This window comes from Stegodyphus dumicola, chromosome 7 (genome assembly GCF_044657685.1).
Source record: "Stegodyphus dumicola isolate Sdum_Otavi_A_Nest chromosome 7, ASM4465768v1".
Taxonomy (NCBI): domain Eukaryota; kingdom Metazoa; phylum Arthropoda; class Arachnida; order Araneae; family Eresidae; genus Stegodyphus; species Stegodyphus dumicola.
Window position 1 is genome coordinate 58651300 of NC_140774.1, and position 14404 is coordinate 58665703.

The window sequence follows — 14404 nt, forward strand, 5'->3', positions numbered from 1 at the left end:
TTTTTCTGGCAGAGCTCACAAAGGTGGTTGTACAGTTCAATATCATTTATGTGCAATGTTTTTGTATTTGGTTGAAAGTTCTTTCAACATTCTGTCGCCTCGCCCATGTCCAGTACTCAAATGAGTTTTCATGAAGTACGGGAAATAACTCGGCATCCGCAACGTAGTACTGTACAGTATTGACGCTTCCTTTAAAATGATAAATCAATGTACTTTTCTTTTCCACAAATACACATCTTAGCGATTCAGGAACCATTAGTCCCATGGTTCCTTCTTAGTAGTCATTTGGGTTTTCATACATGATTTATTAACTTCTAGTAAGTAGTTTAGGTTCTTCAAAACGAATCAGAAATGTATTTCATGCTTTGCCTGTTTCTCATTTGGTATTCCTAGGAAATGTATGAAATATGAATAATTTCATACATTCCCAGTTAGTTATAGGTATTATGTACAATGCCTTTTAATTTTTTTATTACTACGGAATTCATATTTCATGAATCATCTTCAAGAATTAGATATAAAAATATACAATTTTAAAAAATGTGTTTTAGTAATATAATGCACATGCGAAATTTCATGTGAACAGATGCCTATGAGGGCTGAAAGTTTACATAAAAGAATACTAAATCATTTGTTCAAACCATTTTAAATAAAACTAATAGAAAACAAAACAAAAGGTGCTATGCCATTCAATTGACTTCTCTACATAAAAACAAGCACTAATCTGCTGCAAATAACAGGAATGATTAAGCATTCAGCAATATAATTGAGATAAACATAGTGAGCAGGGTGCATGCACAATGCTTACTCACCTAACGGAGGCTAGTCTCAACCCTGAATGCAGCACAAGAAAGATATTAAGAATGCAGGCATAATAGAATGAATGCAAATAACACTGCTTAAGGAATGATCGAAGAATATGCAAAGAAGCACACTGCACAAAATAAATAAAAAAGTAAAATGGGACAATGCTATATCTGCCGTTCTACTAGGGAAACCCGTAGAAAAGATGAGTGTTCTTAAACGTATACTCTAATATTTTAAGTCTCGTAAACTAGCGTTAGTCCTGCATATACTCTTAATATTTTCTAGTCTCATCTTCAAGTGTTCGCTACCAGTAACCAGTTCAATATGCCAAGCAGATATAAAATGGTGCTCCGTATATGGCTTCGGAGATTTAGCCACGTAAATTTTGATTATGTTAAGAATACTAGTAAGAATCAAAGCGTGAAAGGGTTACCAGAATTTGAAAAACCAATGGAGAGGTGTGAACCGTGTATTATTGCTAAATCTAGTAGAATAACTTTTAAAACTGTTCCGAAGAGATCAAATAAACTATTGCAGTCGGTTTATTTAGACGTTTGTGGTCCACTCCCAGTTCCATCTAACGGTGGGAGTAAATATTTCCTCACTATTGTGGATGACTGTAGTAGATTAGTAACAGTGTATTGTATGAAAAAAAAAATTAATCATTCTACAACTTTAAGAATTATCATAGGCAAATGGAAAGATTGACGAATAGGAAATTAATAAGTATACGCACCAATAATGGTGAGGAATTCTGCAACAGGCAATTCGAAGGGTACTTAGTCGAAAATGGAATTAGTGTTGAACGCACAAACGCGTACAGCCCAGAAGAGAACAGTGTGTGTGAACATTTTAACCGAACGGCATTAGACCGCAGTTAAAGCTATGCTTAATGATGGTAAAATGGGAAAAGAATGGTGGGCAGAAGCTCTTGGCTGTTTCGTACATACATGGAACAGAGTATGTCATAAAAGCAACCGAACCCCTTATGAAATGTTTCTAAATAGAAAACCCAATGTTGTTTATTTTAAAATATTTGGTAGTTGGCATGCCAAAACAGATTAGAAATAAATTACAAATGAGGTGCAAAGAAGAAATCATGGTAGGATATGCGAAGGAAACTAGGGGTTATAGGATATGGCTACCAGAAGAACGCAGATTAATAGAAACCTGTAATGTGAAGTTCGTTGAAAAACTGAATTTGATGAAACTTTGATTTCTGTTCCAGGATGCAAATGGCATCCTGGAACAGAAATCAAAAACTAAGTTTAAAAGACTAGAGGAACCTGAGCTATTAGCAAAATCAGATGAAGAACAGGAAACTTCTAGAGAAGAAATAAAGTTCTCAGATGACAAATTTACCCCGAAAGAAGAATCAGACTTAAACTGGCAAAGAAAAGCAGTTAAAAGGCCAGGCGGAAGATGTACAGACATATATTATTATGTAGAGGGAACAGACACCCGTTTTAGATCCTATAATGATATTGAAATGTATTGTGAGGCAATAAATATTAAATTTGAAAAAGATAAGTTTGATTTTAGTGGAAAAAACGAATACTCGGGGAAAGTTAATTTTGTAGAAAAGGAGACTAGCTCCGTGTCTGAAGAGGCAAATTCCGTAGAAATTGTTATATCACAAAATTTTAAAGAAGCACGAAAATCAGTAAATGCCGAAGAATGGGATAAGGCAATGAAAGAAGAAATTGACACAATGAAGAAAAGAAAGGTTTGAGAATTAGTCGAAAAGCCAGAAAATAAAACTATGCTAGGAAACAAATGGGTCTACATGCTAAAAAGAAATGAAAAGAATCAAGAGGTTAGATACAAAGCATGTTTAGTAGCACAGGGATTCAGGCAGAAAAGAGGTGAAGATTTTCATGACGTTTACAGTCCTGTAGTAAATTTTTCAATCATAAGAATATTTTTCACTATACTGGTATGTTTATATATGGATGGACTAATTGTCAGTTAGATGTAAAGAATGCATATTTATATGCAAACCTAAATGAAAAATATATATGACCCAACCAGAGGGATTTATTGAAGAGGAAAATAAAGTGTGTTTATTACACAAGGCCATTTACGGTCTACATCAAAGCGGCCATGAATGGTTTTGTGAATTTGAAAGCATTTTAGAAAATCTACATTTTAAAAAAATACAATGGTGTAATTGTGTTTATAAAAGTTCAGATGTAACTCTCTTGTTATATGTAGATGATATTGTGATTTTTAATAAAGATCAATATGGTATAAAGTAATTTCACAGCTGAGTAAGTTTTTTGATCTTAAAGTATTAGGCAAAACTGAAACGTTACTTAGAACTGAATTCTTAGAGAATGAGAATGGGGTTTTTATATATCAGCAAAAATATATAGAAGAAACTTTTGAAAAATTTAAACATTTTCAGATACCAATAACTTCACTTCCCATAGATAAAGGCATTATTCTTACCAAATTAGATTGTCCATCTACAAGTGCAGAAATTGCGGAAATGCATACATTACCCTTTAGAAATCTGTTGGGATGTTTAGTTCTTGTAGCTAACAGGACAAGGCCTGATATTACATATGCAGTGAATATCTTATCACAGTTTCAGGAGAATCCTGGAATTAGGCATTGGGAAGCATTGTTGAAATTGCTTGGTTATCTCAATAGTACTAAATTATATAAATTAAACTTATCGAAGATTAAACATCTAAATTTATATTGTTATTCAGATGCTGATTATGCAAGTAATAGGAATGACAACTTGTCATTCCTATTATATTTATATTATATTTAGATGGAGTACTGGTAATCTGGAAAACTGTTAAACAAAAAAGTGTAATTTTATCAACCATGGAAGCGGGGTATATCTAAAGCCTTATCTAAAGCAGCGAATTTCTATTTTGTGATAACAAGTCTGCCATTGATTTTTCTAGATCGTCAATAGAAAATCGCCGAACTAAGCACAGAGACATAAAATATAACTTTATTAGAAGACTAGTAAATGATGGAGTGTTTGACCTTGAATTTATCACTAGTAAATTAAATACTGCGGACTTATTTACAAAAGCAGCGACTGCTGTTAATTTAAGGAAGTTCTGTTTAGATGTTTGCAGTGTTTAAAGACAATAAGTGTTTTCGTATAATAGAATTGAACTATGAACTTCAGTAATTCTGTGCAAGTTTTGTTTTTGTATTTGCATGAGGAAAACAGGGCCGTTTGTTGGCTTTAATTTTTCCTTATGCAAATTTTGATCGGAGGTCAATCGGCGGTAAGCTAAGTATGGTTGCTGCTGATTGGCCGATGACGTCAAGATCTGCGGGTTGGCCGAGTATTATATGTACGTCGGTATCGGCGAATGTGTGTTTTTATGAGTTAGCATAATGCTAGTTTTCTTTCACTCAAATGATTTTAAATGTAAAGGCTACAGTGTTAGCTTATTTTAATTCACGGAATAAAGCATGAATTTTATTTAGATTAATCTTAGCTTTAAGGGAAGCAAAATATGCTTTGCATTTATCGCCACTGCCAACACTATATATATAAAGAAGAATGTTTGTGTATTTGTTCGCAATTAACTCAGCTACTACTATCGTCACTAAGCTTTCTACAGTTCTTTTTTGGGTCCTGAGAAAGGTCGACATCCGCTGCCTCCCCAAAAATAGCTAAAATCTGAGATATTAATTAATTCTGAAAACTCTAATTTTCGACCTCATTTTTTTCGAGTAGGAACAATCTCGCACGTTGGAGATAAAAATCTGCTTTCTTTCGAGAAGTGTTGTCACTGCTTGCTTTCAAATCGTAGAGTTTGTTAAAAAAAAAAAAATTTGTAAGTTTCACGATGAAATAAAAATAGCAATGCTCAACATTAAATACATTTGCTTAGCTTTCAAATCGCAGTTTGTTAGTCAAAAATGGGTAAGCGTTACAATATATATATATAAAGAAGAATGTCTGTGTGTGTGTGTTTGTTTGTTCGCATTATTGACTTCTAATAAATTATGATAAACTTTTTGTCACATTTAATGGACTGAATTGAATATAGGTGACATATTGGACGGAACTTGAGCTTTTACGACCTTTTGATTAGAAAGACGAAAATCATTAAAAACTGTGTGCGATTGTTGCCAATATAATGGGAGAGAATTAGTTTATTTTTCTACAGAAATTTTTCTGTGGGTTCCATATCGCATCAGAGTGAAAAAGGTATGACTATCAATCGTTTTTTTTTTTTCATCGTTATTACAGAAGGATTACAGTGGTATCATTCTCTCCGTTGTTAGATACATTATTCTAAATTTAACTTAACTGGCATCGGATACTTCCTCTAGTAAGTAAATAAATAAAAATGACTCATTTATAGTTTTGATCTCTGAAAGAACATGTATAATATGTAAAAAATGCTTTTTCCTCGAAAACGTCTTAGAATAGACGGCTGTTAGTAATTAAAAAGATGTAGAAAGGAAGACAAAATCTTCTCAAACCTCTTTGAGTCAAGCAGAATAAAATATTACGGTAGAATTAAAATATTCTCTCGAGAGGCAATATAAGTGGATAGCTATCTTGGTTAATTCTGACTGCTCTGGTTCATTAAGCCTAATTAGCAAATTCTGTGTTAGGTTTTTGACAAGTGAATGTCAAGCTACTAATTTCTTTTAAATAATGGCCTTCCTTTTTCTTTCCAAAACTCTCAGACATTGAGTTGGAGTTAGATATTTTTCTTAATTATTGGTCAAACAGTTGATTCGAAAAAGAAAACTGAACCAGGAGTTTAATTGCCATCTTGGGGCACGTGAGTGGAAAAGCGTTACTACTATTTTTTTTTTTTAAACTGAGGAGGAAGGGAAGTAAATATAAAAATTTAAAAATCTGAAAGCTTTCAGATTTTGCATTACTCCCAAAAGGGCGTTTTTTAAAGTTTTTGTGTGTTACCATTATTTATTAAATATGTTCTTTGCACTTAAACCATAAAATTCAATTCAACGGCAATATCACCAAATATTTAAATGATCATATCTTTAGATTTCCAATACACAGTCCTGTGCACTGGAGATTAAAATGTTTTATTCGTACAGTGTTGCTATTGCTCTCTTTGAAATCGTCCAGTTTCTTAATCAAAAACTCATAAATGCTTTACAAAATATGAAATACATAAATAAAACAAATTCCAAATTTGGGCTTCCAGATCCCCATACAGGAATGGAAGACTACGTTATTCAAAATTGGATGTCTCTAGGTACCGTTGTTTTATCACAATGCCAGAAACATAAATACATTTGTGCAGATTCGTCATTATTTAATTTTTTTAAATATAATACAGGGCTCTAATATTTGGTGGCAACAGTTTGAAAAGTGATTTGCCGTTTATAGTGAATCAACACAAAAATGCCAAAAACGAAATGAATAGCCCTCCTCGGTAAATTCCCCTTTGGGACAATAAAATGAAATAAAACTGAAAGTGTTCAGATTTTAAAGCCACACAAGAGAGTTTATTAAGATTTTCTAAACACTCGCTGAGTTCGCAGCTTATTAGTCTGCTCTTGAACTCACTTACATAATTTGTTTTGTTATACACATTGCTTTCTTCACTTTTACTCCGTGTAAAATTCAATGGTAAAATGACAAAAGTATTATTTTATATTTAATGCAGCATCTCGTTAGAATTTCCAATACAGTAACAAGTATTGTTATGCAGTTTCATATTTTTTCAGTCTTTAATCAGTTCATCATATTAGTATCCAAATAGCAAGATGGCTTACAAAATATTTTTTTAACATTTTCTTATTAACATTGTGTTATATTGCTATGTGCTAACAATATTGTTAATTTTTTCTTATTGTTGTGTATTAACCTTATCTATTAAATATAAGGTTCTTCACACTTCACCACATAAAATTCAATACCAACGGCAAAAATCACTAAATATTTAAAAACAGCATACTTTTAAATTGGTGATACAATGTAAGAAGACGCCATGCATATTTTTATATTTGCTATACTACTTCTATAAAAACTAGTTATGAAAAATTAGAGTCGAATTTGTTTATTAAAATTGAAAGATAAATAACTTCCACTTTTCTGAATGGCAACAGCTTCGCACGCTGGAGACAAAAATATTTAGTTTCGAAGTTTCGCCATAGGTTCCGTGGTTTCAAATCAATGAGTTCGTTAAAGAAAACTTTTAAATTTTAAATGAAAAGTTTTTTTAAATATGAAATAAATAATAAAACAAATTTGAAATTCAAAATTCGGGCTTTCAGGTGCAAATGTTTGCGTGCAGGACTACTCTATTCAAAATTTGCAAAAACATATGCTAGTATGCAGCTTTTAAAAATGTTCGTTGTGACATTTTTCTGAAGCGTAAGCGGCATAATTGGGAAGAAAGCAATGCTTAATAACAAAGCTGTAAAAATGGATAACTAGTAGCGAGTGCAAGAGTAGATTAATAGACTACAAGCTGAGAGAGAGCACAGAAAACCTTAGCAAATTCATTTAAGCGACCGTAAAAATATTAAACCTTACCGAATTTTTAATTTCTTCTAAATATATAAAAAATTTTTTACACAAGAAGTGCAATATAAAAATGTAAAAGGCAGGAACACAAGAAAACACAACCACGAAAATTACAAAGCACTTAAAACTTCCTCAGAAGATATGTGTTACGTATGATCCGCTTGCATAATTTGAAAGCTTTTAATATTTGCTTTTAATAAAGTGAAAACTTGATTGTGTTTGCATAGAACAGCTGAAATGCCATACGTTTCATTTTGAAATAACTATCGAAGAAAAACTGATCGCATTGAAGGAGGATTGGTTTCGTACAACAAACATAATTAACATTTCCCTTTTTCTTACCTAGTAGAAGCAGACTTCAGATAAGTCAATAATTTACAGTAGAAACCAAGAAACTATCATGTTAAGCAATTTTATGCTAAATATTTAAAATATTACATTAATACCTCGAGCGCAGAGATCGCGGTAATAAAAATTGAGCCATTGTGCAAATAAAATCTGTGATTCTGTTTCTGAAAACTTGTGTATATTTGTAAAATCAAAAACAATAACAATACAAAAAATAATAAGGCAAGAACCTAGTAAACCATTTTTCATATTCTAATTATTAAGTTATTTATGTGCCATAATTTTTATTACATTTATGTGGTATGCTGTACATTATAGAGAAGAATATAAGGGGTTTGCAGAAGAAAACCATACTTTTAAAAAGCAGTTGTACAAGTAACAAGTAAAAGGTCATTCTTTCATGAAATACATGGTCAAGACAACAACAATAAGTAAAAGCTGGAAAGCCTTTTAATATTAAAACATATTTTTATTTTTCTTATTACGTGCTCCGCCTTTAGGCATTACACGGAAAGGAAGGAATGCCCTGTGGAGGTCATTTTAAGGGAAACTGGCTCGTATCCGCCTTATGCATGGGGAAAACCACGAAAACCACCGGGCAGCTAGCGCGTTTGCTGGGAATCAAACTCCGAAATGAATTACCAGAGTTCAGTGGCTTTTACTGCTCGGCTGCTGGTGGGCCTCTGAACATACTAAGAAGGGTTTTTATGAATTTCAAGAAGAGTTATTCTAGTCTTTTTTTATTCAAGAGAAAATTACTCAACTTCTTTCAATGAATATTTCATGAATCACTCGACTATTTAATTTTTTAATCAATAACTGGATCTAAATTTTAAAAGTTTAAATAAAACACATCTCCCTATTCGAATGAAACTAAGAAATATTTATCATAATTTAAATTCTCTCGAAAATTAATAAAGTCTTAAATTTCACGGAGTAGTTAATCTAATATAAATGTACTATGCCAAAACAATTAATCGACTAAACAAATTAAGTATCATTTAGGATACGCCTTTTTCATGAAATAAGCTTTTAGTTGACATTAAAGCACTTTAAACTTACTAATTCAGAAGTCAAACAACAAAAATCAGCGTTATACCTACAAAATTTTCACAGGACTAGTTTCGATGGTTTTACCGAACCATCATCTTCAGCTGCAAAACCGCAAATGAACAAGATAGGAAATAATGAATCTTGTGTCTTAATCACTTTAAACTTATTTGTAAATCTAATGAGAATATCTTATTTAATTTAAAAAAGACTCAATAAATATTATTTCCATTTTCACAGCTGTACCAATACTCCTTTTGACTATTTAATTCCTGATCTTATTTTTAAAAATTATTTGCTATCACAAATGAATTTCTTATGACGTATTTTTCTTTCTAAATATTTCAAATGAAATTTTATACATTATGTGAAAAAGCATTTTTTTTTTAATCAATGGATTTCTTCAAAAGCCCATAAATTGCATTTAAATGTGCTCGTGAAACTCTTGTATACTGTAAAATTTATTTTGGTTAGCTTTAATTATCTCATTCATTAATTAAAGGGAAATACATATTATTAATCTACTTGGTTCTATACATTTACAAATGTACACAGTTGTATATTAAGAATTTAATTTCTTAATAATAGGAAAAGTGTTAAAAATTAATATTTAATAATAATGGCACCTGGTGTCAAAACCTGAAGTATTCCTACAGAAAAAATTTCAGTCAAATGTAAATTGCTTTACATTTGCTATATGAGATTTTTATGTAGTAAATAATAAATTGTAATTTATTAAACAGAATGATTTAATGATTTGTAATTATGATTACAAATAATAATCATGCAATTATGATTAAAAATCATTAAATAATCCATAATTAAATGGAAATCATTAAATCATACATAATTAAATGGATTAATAAAATATGTAATTTAATGATTATTTAATAATAAAATGTAATTTATATTAAAGAGCATTATTTCAGTAAACATAATTTTGACTTAAATGTTCACAAACTTCCCTTAGAAAAGGCTTTACTTATAAAATTACCCAGAAAAGCTACCTTATCTGAGAAGATTTTCAATAAATCTCTATCGATTTTGAGGGCGATCAGGCACAGTCCCTGATCTTCAGGAGTAAAACATTTTTGCGAACATCTCGCTATCTTAAAAATAGCTCTATAAGTCTAAACTGCGTCCTTCAAATTAATCATGCGATCTTACATAACACTTAATGTAGATGCCTCTTGCGAAATCAAAAAGATTGTAAATCAATAGCAATAATAATAAATAATTGTAAATCGAAACTTTTTCTAATTCAAACTGAAACTTTTGACTCCCTTCCTTCTTCCCCTGAATCCTTCTCGCTTTCATCCTAGCAAGACGCTGCTGCAATCATCTAGACTCGCTTCTATTGCCATTGTATCATGTATTGATTAGTGCTCCTAATCCCTGCTGATGAAAAGTCAATATGGCTGCTCTCTGTGTTATTTTCCCAACAGCAGTGGGATCAACAAGATTAATATTATCTCCTGCTTTCCAAAGTATGAAAAATGAGCTCTTGAATAATTTGACCAAGGACTCTTTTTATTGCTAGATTTTACTCAGATAAATACTACAAATGGAGGATGCAGAAATCAGTACTCCCAATAATCATAACTCATAGCAGCTGAAAGGAAACTGAATGTTACCTGCTATTGTTTTTGTGAGTCAAACAAACTTCGGATGGCAGTCATGGGTACAAAAGTCCACCTGTGGTTTCAAGGTCTATGCTAGAGTGTTGCACTGGCATGTAAATATTGTCATTTCAGTCTCTCTCCAACTGTTAATTGGTGAGAAATCTTGAACATGCATTGTGCAAAGCAGGAGTTGAACATCCTGTGTATAAAGAATATGTAGGGCAATGTGAGGAACAATGGTTTGCCCATTGTTCTATTGAAAGGAGAGGGGACAGAAGCCCTGGATATATTCATAGCCATGGGCATTAAAACCTCAGTAATATGATAGTGACTGGTAAGAGTACCAGATATGCACACTATTGGTGAACAGGATGTGCATCCAGTGCACCTCATACTGTTGCTGGGCCAGCATAATGATGAAAAATGCAAGCTTCGAATATGCATTCTCCACACGTGGATATGACTATCATAACATTCTAAAAGAAAAGTGGGACTTATTAGAAAAGGTGACATCACACTTTTCATGAACCTGTGTTTGGCGCTGAACACACCATCAAAGGCATCGATTCCTGTGTCAGAGTGTGAAAGAAAGCTGAAGTAATGCTCCCTTTACAAATAATCTACAGTGCTTCAGATGCCATTGAGCCATACTTGATGTTAAGCGATATATCCAGTTTCCTATAAAAAATTCCTAACAGTCATGTGGGCAAGATATCTGTCATTTGGGGCAATAGTGAGAGAAGACCAATGAGATTCTCAGGCCAATCTCTGTGGTTCTCCTGGAGTTATTAACTGCAAAGTCTAGCAAAAATCATTAGACCAAAATGATTAGCAGTTGGGATACACAGTAACTCACAATACTGAGTCTCCTTGCAACTGAATTCTGAGACATGTTAGTATGAATTGCTTCTTGTCTTATGAGACATTACATGACCCCCAACCTTCAAAATAACAAGTAAACATAATGTATGGATGAAAACTGGCATTTTAGTCTGCCTTTTTAAATTACTTTGTAGTGTTATTTACTCTTTCATATAATGTACACATGCTGTGGAATACTGAACATTTGCATATCCCAGCATGTTCTACTTTTTATACAAATTTCAGATTTGATGTGTGATTCTGTCATGGTGTAATGATTCAAATGGCCAACAGCTACAAATAACAGTTCATTACATATAAATTTTACAACCTTGGTAAGCATTTCCAGATAAAAAATCTTCATCTGAAGAAAATACAAATTGCTGTTCTTCGAGCAGTGTTTTTTTCAGTGCCTTTTGATATTAGACAATGATCAAACTATCGAATACACTGAAAACAATATACTCAATACAAAAGCTCTGAAAAGGACTCAGTAGTGAATGGCATTAATTGATTGCAAAAGATGCTTCCTGACCCAGTTAAAGCAACACCTCTAACAGTTTAGAAACTCAACAAATTAAAAACAGCTTAGGAAATTATTTAGGACATTACTACTTAAATAATTATTTAACTCATAATTACTAATTTAATGCAATTCTAATTCTAGAAAAGACTGATCCAAATTCTAGAACCAAGTGCTTTTGTTAGATCAAATTGAGTCGATTTTATGTCAATTTTCGGCAATGACTCCCCAAGTCTCTGGGCTCATTCCAATGAAGGCCAGGAAAACACTAAAATTATCATAAAAGGCACAAGGATTTTTATGTGCTGTAAGTTTTAGAAATTATATTAAGAAGTGGAATATTCCACAGATATATCTTACACTTATTGTTTTGGGCAGTATGCTAATATCCCATGTTACGATTGCCCTGTTTGTTAGTGATAAAGACCGAAAAAAAAAAAAAAAAAAAAAAAAAAAAAACAATTGTGCTAAGTTTAAAGCTTATTTTAAAATAAGTTTCATGTCTCAGCTTGATGTGTAATTAATTTAGCCACTGTTATGGATTTAAGCACCCAGGAAGTATCTGACCTTTGGAGGGTAAGAAAAAGTTTATTTTGAATGTAGTAGTTGATTAAAATTGGCAAAATTGATTCATAGCTGTAATCAGAAAGAAAATAAATATTGGAAATCAAAGGAAAAAAACTTGTTTTCCTATTTGGGTAAGAAAATGTTCAACACATTGCAGAAAAATGTGTGTAGCTACTAAACATATTTTCCTGATAAATGAGCAAGAGCAAAAAATTACTTCTTTGTGTTTATTATAAATGTGCGAAATGTGAAAAAATGAACACGTGAAAAAAATGTGTGTAGCTACTAAACATATTTTCCTGATAAATGAGCAAGAGCAAAAAATTACTTCTTTGTGTTTATTACTATGTGATTTTATGAATTAAGAAATGTGAAATATTATTAAATGACTTCAAACACTACTTTCTACCCTAAATCTGGTTTACTACTTTTAAAGATAATATTTATTACTTTTCAATCCTCTTCAGCTCCAATATGTGTCTCCTACTAACAACAAATTAGCCACCCCTTTTTACTGCATTGTCTTCTTCATATAAATGCAAGTTTTATATACTAATTCCAGCTATTGCATTATAAAGAATTTAGTCTACGGAAAAGTCACTTCATGTTGTCATTATGCTGCCAGAGTATAACTTTGAAATTTTAAATGAAAAAACTGAGAATGCAAATGTCCTTTTAAAACAAATGCTAACAAAATGCAAAAAAGAAAACTCTATTATAATACAGAAATAAAAAATTGCAAGTAACTTCTTTTCTTGATATTTTCTGTCACATTGCAAATACTAAGTAAATCTTTCATTTTCTAAAGTATTAATCCTAGAAATGATTTCCAGTTACAGAGGTTTTTAAAACAAGATAGAGAAAGTTATCAAAATAAATTCAATTATGTATATAAAAGAAGTCTATAAATATAAAATCAAATATTGTATATGGTATCGGTAGCACAAAAATTCCAAGTAAAATATTCATTATGCCTAATCTTGTATATATGCATGTATGTAGGTGGGTACCTATATATTTATTTAGACACATAAATATGGCTGACAAATTCACAAAAATATTCAAGAATGAATTTTCTGACTTAGATACCATTTCAATGCTTAAATTTTCAAACAAATTTAGGGAGCATTTAAAAGACAAAAATGCTTGTTCGGCAATTAATGGTTCTATATTATAAAATTGTATCATATGTTATGAAATTTGTAGCTTGCCCACTGAATTCTTACATCACATAGAATTCAATAGTAGATTCACATTTAGAATTCTCAATAGTGTGTTAAATGTTGCCACAAATTTTCCTACTTTCTATTGTCATTTCTGAATTCATCATATCAATGCATAGCTTTCTTAACAAAATGACCTGCTAATTATCTTTGTCTTTTTAACTTTATTATTAAGCATCCCTTTCTTTGCACTTACCCCACACAAAATTCAATAGCAAAATCACAAAATTTTTAAAAGCAGCATATCATTAGGATTCCTGATATAGTATTAAGTGTTGCCAAAATATTTTTTTTAATTTCCTATATCATTTCTTTGAAAATAATACATAACAATAACATTTAGAGGCAGTATCCTTTTATTTGAAAAGTAACGTGAACATGAAAGTGGTGCGGAGAAAAATGAGAAGCGAGCACATCTGGCGATAGTAAAAAATTAAAAATAGAAACATCTACATAAACCTACCATACCAGAGTTCAGTTTTTACTATAAAAATAACCATTTCTCTCATATAATGAGTCAATGGTTAATAATTTAACTTAAATGGGCAACACAATATCTAACAGAACTTAAAAATACACTCAATTTTCTCACCTCAGAGTATGGCCCAAACCACCAGTTTGTAGGATCAAGTTCCTTGCTCTCAAATCATCCAATAACTCAAATGCATTGATTTCAGAACCATCAATAGAAATGTCATCATCTAATGCAGGCATCTTCAAAGAAACCTGATGGTTGCCACCAACGACTTCCAGTTGATGCCATTCTCAGGAAGAACTATAGGATAAACATGAGCAAGAGAATAATTCAGTTCATGTAGTAGATGCCATTGTATGCCTGAGAAATGAGCAAAATAATTGAAAATTTTATAAAATTAATAAAAAGTGAAATAACTAAATATTACTG

At 31.5% G+C, this 14404-nt stretch overlaps 2 protein-coding genes across 5 annotated transcripts in view; one reads left to right on the forward strand and one right to left on the reverse strand.

Moving 5' to 3' along the window:
* LOC118204815 (inositol polyphosphate-5-phosphatase A-like) overlaps nucleotides 1-14404 on the forward strand; it is a 326182-nt gene that overhangs the window by 133331 nt on the left and 178447 nt on the right. The window lies entirely within an intron of this gene.
* Nucleotides 1-14404, reverse strand: part of LOC146996195 (uncharacterized) — a 34116-nt gene that overhangs the window by 4748 nt on the left and 14964 nt on the right. For 2 of the 4 annotated variants that reach the window (XR_015042021.1, XM_085820261.1), the window contains exon 4: nucleotides 14093-14275. The gene's annotated coding sequence lies outside the window, so the exon portion shown is untranslated. Of the gene's footprint in view, nucleotides 1-3311; nucleotides 3411-14092; nucleotides 14336-14404 lie in introns of all 4 variants that reach the window. The other 2 variants (XR_015042022.1, XR_015042023.1) reach the window with 2 other exon arrangements.